The sequence below is a fragment of the Centruroides sculpturatus genome, unplaced genomic scaffold (assembly GCF_000671375.1).
Source record: "Centruroides sculpturatus isolate CEXI.00-Female unplaced genomic scaffold, Cexi_2.0 scaffold3011, whole genome shotgun sequence".
NCBI lineage: Eukaryota > Metazoa > Arthropoda > Arachnida > Scorpiones > Buthidae > Centruroides > Centruroides sculpturatus.
Window position 1 is genome coordinate 5,785 of NW_019387647.1, and position 7,955 is coordinate 13,739.

A 7,955-nucleotide genomic window follows, 5' to 3' on the forward strand; every position below is an offset into this window, starting at 1 on the left:
AGAATAACTCACTTTGGAAAGTTTCCATCATGGATCATTTTTGTCCATTTTTAAAAGATATCTTCAGGAAGATGTCCTTCACTTTCCAAAGTGAGTTGTTGTTTTGCTGGTTTATTGGTTTAGTACATAGTGGAACTTTTATTATTAATATTTCATTTATTAATTCAGTTAATTAGCATTCATTTTTCTTTTCAGTATATGTTGTATTTCTATCATCTACATGCACTACATTCTGTATATGTACAATTATTATATATATTTTTCTATATTTTAAAATTTTATATATATATGTATCAAATTTACCTTATATTTTCTGGAAAAGGCATTCCATGTGTAATAATTGTACTCTCCAAAGCTATAACTGGATGATTTTTAATTAGGCTTTCCTTAACTTCATCAGAAACATGAAATATTTCTTTGTTGATAATATTTAAAAAATAATGAAAATGAATTTTACTTATTTACAATTTCAATAATTTAAATGTAAAAATATTGTTTTTACATTATATTAATTTAAATAAAAACACCTATTTTATTTGTATATTTTAAAATATTTAAGAATTCTTAAGAGTATTATTTTATTATATTTAATTTATTGCAATATTATTAAACATTTAAGTTTCAAAAATCAAAAACAAGATTTTCAGAAAAAAAAATTAATAAATAAAAATTAATTTGAACAAAATGATTGAGAAATTTATAATTAAATAATTATATATAAATTGAAATTTATTATTAGTATCAAAATTTAATACCCCTAACCTGAGTTTACTTTGTGATACTTCTCATGTTTTTTAATGTTAATTACTGGATTATTGGACCAAGTATGTTAAACCTTTATTTAATCACTTGTTTATTTATCTATTCATTTATCTATTTCTTTGTTATTATTAATTTTTATTTTTACTTTTATTTTTTATGTGTATAGTTAGTGTATGCATATATTTGTGCATTTTCAGTCTGTAGATTCTATTTATCTATTTTCAGACTTGTGCAATAGGCATTGAGAAAACTTTTAAAGTTGAAAACATTCTATAATCAGTTTTGTTCGTCATAAATCGAAAAATTGTTCGATTCTGATGAAGGTCAATTAATTGACCAAAAACATTAGATTATGTTAATAAAATAGATTGCATCTTAAAGGCTGGTAATGTGTAGTTATTTGAAGTTTATCCTTTTAAATTAAAAACTTACTGTTGTTATAATTCCAGCATGATTTTTTTCTATATATCCATTTCATTACAAATTGATAATTATTTCTGTAGATAGAAAATTTTCTCCATGAATGTAAAACAGACTTCATCATTTTTAAACTGAAATATTAAACCCAAAAATATGAATAAATATATTTAATAAACAAAATATGAAATAAATTCAAGATTTTTATAGATTATAATTATAAAAAACATGCATACACACAGTACTGGACCAAATATCCAATTTCCAAAAAGCCAGAATTACCAGAAAATCAACTGGGTAGTTTTGAATTTGGCAGGCTATAGTTTGCCACATGGCCACTGTTTTGGTTTGGTTTCCATGGCAAATATGTCTCACAATGCCAGTTCCAGTACTTGCGTACAGTGTATTAAATACAATTTTTTCTTTACTTTCTATTATTTATTTTATATTAAATATAAATTTAGCCAGTGTCTAGAAAACCAGAAAATCCAGACCAATCCAAAGCTTGCTAGATGTTTGGTCCAATACTGTATGTAGTGATTTTTGTGTTGTTTTTAATTCTTATGTTTATTTCATTTATTAATCAAAACATTTAAGCATTTTTGAATTTCCCAAAACTTTCAAGTATATAAACAATTCAGGTTAAACAAACTTTCAGATTAATGAATTTGTTTCATTAACCCTAAAGAAAAATTAAAAATTAATAAACAAGAATTCTTTTAATAATATGTTTACATTTTAAGCAATGCTAGATGTGATGCGACAAAATATGCATAGTTTTAATAATCAATAATTGGGCTGCAATTTGAAAAAATCTATGATTTTTTCAAATTGCAGCCCTATAAATTCCTACTATTGTCCATCCATCCTTAATTTCAAGAATGGTGTTAGATAAATGAAAGTCAATACCAGATATGGAAAGCTTAGAGGCAGGAGCTCCCAATTAACTGTATATTAATGGTCTAGACCATAAGTCATATATTTCAATTCGAAAACTTTCCCCTAAATGGAGTTACATAGATGGCTGGCATGGTACTGTTGTTATCAGGAAAAGTATGATGTACAGGGGCAAGACACTACTAATTTGAGATGGAGAGCATATATTTTAAATTAAATAAATTAAGAATATGATTAAAAATTGCAGCCTGGCATTGTGACAATGTCACAATAAATAATTGCTTATTGTTTTACAGAAGTAGAGCAAATATTTCTTAGAAAACAACAACCAATTACTGGTTAATATTAATAGTGGAACTTTTATTATATCACTAAACCAATAAACCAGCAAAAGAATAACTCACTTTGGAAAGTTTCCATCATGGATCATTTTTGTCCATTTTTAAAAGATATCTTCAGGAAGATGTCCTTCACTTTCCAAAGTGAGTTGTTGTTTTGCTGGTTTATTAGTTTAGTACATAGTGGAACTTTTATTATTAATATTTCATTTATTAATTCAGTTAATTAGCATTCATTTTTCTTTTCAGTATATGTTGTATTTCTATCATCTACATGCACTACATTCTGTATATGTACAATTATCATTCCATATGCACAACAACATGCATCAGAAACACCTGACTGTTTTTAAAATAGATATTTCAGAGAAAAGCATATATATGCATTAATTCACACTGATATATTCCTCTTTTTATGGAGAATTAATGTAAAACACTAATTCTTGAAAATGACATTAGGCCTGCCATTGCAATTAATATTCTACTCATTTGTCTAGTAAGACATTTCAGAATTTGGATGTTTTTTATTTGGTAATGACATCTTTTGATTAAATTTTTGTAATAACTATCTTCTCCACTATTAATAATGTCATGCATTCTTTTCTGCTTCTTATGACTTTCCACCATCCTTTCAGTCTTCAAAATCCAAAAACAGAAAATATCTCACACCTCTGAAACTTTGATTTTCAGAATTTTGAATAAAAGATCATGTTCTTGTATTAGAAATTTTGTTAGTAGTACCAACAAAGAACAAAGCAATAATTGAATTTGTTTGAAATATCAAAAAATAATCTTTCTACACCACCTAATGTTTCATTGAGAAAAACTGTTCATTGAACAAATGTTATTAGCATTGGCTATCTCAGGGGTGGCCAACAGTTTTTGCCCCCAGGCTGAATTGGAAAGAAAAGTTTTTTCACGAGCTAAACCAGAGGCTGCCCTAGCAAGATTTTGAGGTGGTGCGAGATCTCATTGTGCTATCACCCCGTAAAGACTAAATTGTACAGGTACATAGAGATTACAGATACATTTTTCACATTATCATGTATTATCAACATTCTACGCTGTGCTGAAGACATTTGTAATGGAGCGTTAACTCTAAACGCCCAGTTAGTTGTTGACCTTTTTTTTTTTTCTTTTTTTTAGGTGTCAGAATTTTTCGTCAAGATTTTCAAACTTAATTGGCTAATATTGAAAGATTAATCACGGGCCACATAGATTCATTAGATGGGCCGGATCCAGTCCATGGGTTGTATGTTGGCCATGCCTGATCTTGAGTGTTCCACTGATAACACAATCCTTATGTTTCTTTCACATGTATTTTTTAATTGTTCCTGAAGACATTAAAAATAAAATTTTTAGTTACTCAACTATTTTAGGATATTACTGGAACTAAGTACTGTACTTAATTCCAGTAATTTATCCTAGAGAATTTACATGTAATATTTCTTTACTGGGATTAAACTATATCATATATTATTGTTTTTTTCTATAGCTTCTTGTTCTATATTTTTGCTATTTTGATTTAGCATAAATTTTCTTTTATTACACATATATAATCATCCCAAAGCCCAATGTAATTAGCACTGTCATTTAATTTTATTACAAACTTATCATACAGGATCTATATTTTATATTGAATGGCTAATTTCATATCGTATAAAAGCTACAAAAAAAATCTTGAAATTTACCAGGTGATTATAAATTGCAATATGTTTTATATAAACAATTAAATAATATAAACCATTTTATAATGCAATTTATATTATCAAGTATTTGAAAATGAGAACTGATGAGGGATGTAACACCCAAAATGAATATTCTGTAATCAACAAAAGTCTATTTTTTTTACCATTCACCTGAAAAGTTCCTGTATGATAAGTTCATAATAAAAGTAAATTTATGCTAAATTGAAATGTGTCCTAAATTAATTTGTAATTGTTCTGTTCGTTTATTTGTTTAATTTATGTATTTTTTAGCAAATAAAATCCAAGTTATGCATTTTACGTAAGATTATATTTGTTACATAAGATCTAAAGAGTTTACCCCAATTAATTGTGGAAAATTTTTATTTAAAATAATCAGCATAACTTAATTTGAAAGTATTAGGACATAAATGATAAATGAGAAAATATGAAGTAATGATAAATTAAAAATAAAAAAAAATGAATGTGTTAATGATTAGCTCTTAAGATTTGAGTTATTGAATATATAGAAAAAAATATAAAGCATTAATATATTAATAAAAAACAAATGACTTATTTTGTAACATTTGCATTACCAACAAACCTTTTCTTTGTTTCTAAAATGAGTAAAAATGAAATAAAAATAACAGCATGAATTCAACAGTTAACAAAATTAATGCTTTCAATATATATTGTTAACTCTATATTTCATTGCCAAAGTTTGATGAATCAACAAACTATATTTTGTGCGCTAGTATTAGTAATGGTGTGATTAAATAAATATCATTAACAAATAATTTGCTTGAAATATTAAACAACAGATTTTCGGAGGAGATAAATGTTGGTTTATTTTTCATTTAAAAATAATAACCAAAAGTAAAATATATTATTTGAAATAATACAATTAAACAAGCAATTCGATTCGTTTTCGAGCAGTTACATGTGCAACACGTGGTTAAATAAATCCCTTTTAATTATTCGATTTCTCGATCATTGAGATCGAATAATTTTTCATCAATCGATTCATAATCGATCATACTTTTGTCTGAAACTAAATAAATTCTTGAAATTTAGTATATAATTTATCTTATAAGATCAATAAAATTTTCAGATTAATTTATAAAACTTTTATCAGTAGAATAATGATATTATAATGATGTACAGTAAAAAATAATTGCATCTACTTAATAATAATTTATAAAATTTAAAATACAATTGAATTAAAAAAATAGGGAAGATTACTAACCCTGTGCGATTACGATATTAGTAATAATTAACAAACTTAACACATCTTTCTGTAGAAAACACACTCACGCAAGAACTTCTAAAAGTAATTAAGGCCATTCAGAATTTATAAATTTTAATTGAACTATTTTTATGTAAAAATAGTTATTTCTTATAAAACAGACGAATAGTATTTTAAACAATTTCAATATAATGATTACATATTAGAAAATATACACAAATTAGAATATTAGAGATAATTTACAAACATGTCTAAATAAGTATTCTATTAATTAATAATAAGATCGTGCACTTTTTATTGACAATGACTTCTATTTACTGACATTTTTTTTAATTATAAAAGATAACCAGAAGTGCCATTAGATTGGATTGATGGAATAAATCAATACAACACGTGGGCGATCTAAAGGGGAAGTGCCTCCCGGGAGGACTTTGTGTTAGAAACTGGTAATTATTTGTGTGTTATGAAGAAAATCTGGAAAATTCCACGTGGCTAGCTCGTTGCTTGGGTGCGAACCCGCGACTAACTAACTACCCAGTCACCATTGTTCGGTGGTTTTATTCATTCCGTCTCTGGTGTGTTAAAAGATAATAGGAGCAGAGATTTATATATAGCTCTATAGTTTTTGCCTCTAATTTTTAAATTATACGTCTTTTTTCCCTTCGTTTAATCTTTTTTTCGTTAAACCATCAATTGAATGATTGTGGATCCGCGTTCGAATCCACCGGTTCAGAATTATACTGAGTTTGAAGGGTGATTTTACTCGGATTCTTCATCCTTTATTTACACGAATTCCATTGCGAATTAGGTCGTTCGTATAAAGTTAATTAAAAAAAGAACTAATTTTAGCATTCTTCAGATACAAAATGTGTCCTCAAAGAACTCAATTTATTAATAATGCTTTAATATTGGCCTTTCTAATTATTTTGGATAAGAAATACTGTTACATATAATTTGTTTTGATAAACTAATCTATAGTAAAATATAACTTTAACACTGGAATTGCCAAAATGGTAATTTGACGTGAGGTTTTAAAAGAGATGACTGTTGAAAACGCTTAACCAAAGAAAGATAGGAAAAGACTATAAATAGAATAGTAATGGTAAGATAAAAGGGGAAGTGTCAGCACAATGGAAGGTGAAATCTATGAGCAGGGATCAGCACTATCCTCAAACCAGAAGTAGCCCAGCAAGAACCTGAGGATCAGTCAATTTGACAGTTCATAAACATGGAGTTTATACCATACTCATAATTTTTGAGACAAGTTTTTCAGATATTTTTTTATTCATTGAATATTATATCAGGAAAATCACCCAATACTAAAGCCCAATTATCCCAGGGCCTACTGAAAGTACAGGTGCTTGGATCGACCTATCTGCTTTATCGCACTCACAAGATCAACGAGTCAGTCTCAGCTTCAACTGGATCCAGCAACGGCCACACAGCGTAGAATTTCAAGACGGAGCCACCACGTGCTCAGTTGAAGTCCTGAAGACCGTCGGCATTTTTAGACCAAATTCAGAGGGCTGGAGGCCGAAGAAGCTAAGGCGTCAATGTAATTATCTGGGAAACCCGGAATTGAATCCTGGCGAGCAACCACAGAAGGTTTGTGAGTTGTCCTTCCCAGACATGTCGGTTCCGTCCCTCGTCATCACACCGTTCCATTGTGGGCCTGGCCGAATCCATAACGGACTTGTGGACAGTCTTAGTTAAGATGACCAGACGTCGCACTTTTGGCAGGACAGTCCCGATTTTTAACAATTTTTCCCGCGTCCCGAGACGTTTTAAAAAAGTCCCGAGTTTTGGAAAGATTAAGTTTTTGTTTGTCAATTATGTGTCATAAACTTGTCTTATGTTTAAGATTCGTAAAGATCATTTTATATCACACTTATCAGTACCAAGGTGTGCATGAGCATCGGAAATAAAGAATGCTGGGCCGACAAAACCCCTGTATTCGTGGCAAAGACCGACAGAAAATGGTTTGGGGCGCGCAGCTGCAGCAACGGAACAGTGCATGTCCACAGGCTGTCCAAGATATTGTTCGTTGCATGTTACATGGCGCAGAGCTCTCGTCTATTGCCGCCTAAGAAAGCTAGCGGTTAGCGAGAGTAAGCACATCGGTTTGTATCGTTCTATTGCTAGAGGTGGGAATGGAGTTCATTTTGGTTACGACGGTATGATATAACAAAATAAATTACAATAATAAAGTGACACTCAAGACAAATTCAGAGGAAAAGTAATATACGAGTAAGTTTATATTATTATTATTTAGAAAGAAATACAGAAGGATTAAAATAATTGTTAAAATATTGTTTGTCATAGGTAGCAAAAATCTCAACAGAGAACAAATGGTTAGAAATATTTCATCATTTTGAAACAAATTATGTTCCATATAATAATACATTAAAAATTCTGGAATATACGCTGTCCTTACCAGGAACTAATGCCACGACTGAACGCGTTTTTCTACCATAAATAAAGTGTGGACATCTAAAAATCACAATTAAGTGTTGAGACTTTGAAAGCCATATTTTGTGTGAAATATAATTTAACAAATTCTTGCGAAAAATTTCATGACATCTTAAACAGCGACAGCAAACTACTAAAAAG

The 7,955-nt window shown here is 28.9% G+C and overlaps 1 long non-coding RNA gene across 1 annotated transcript; it reads right to left on the reverse strand.

The window, feature by feature from the left end:
• Positions 1 to 303: 303 nt before the first annotated feature.
• LOC111616556 lies at positions 304 to 5,542 on the reverse strand. The gene is made up of 3 exons (XR_002755269.1): positions 5,346 to 5,542; positions 1,195 to 1,313; positions 304 to 415 (listed from the first exon to the last, which is right to left on the reverse strand). It is a non-coding gene; the product is annotated as an uncharacterized LOC111616556 (long non-coding RNA).
• Between the last annotated feature and the right edge of the window lie 2,413 nt (positions 5,543 to 7,955).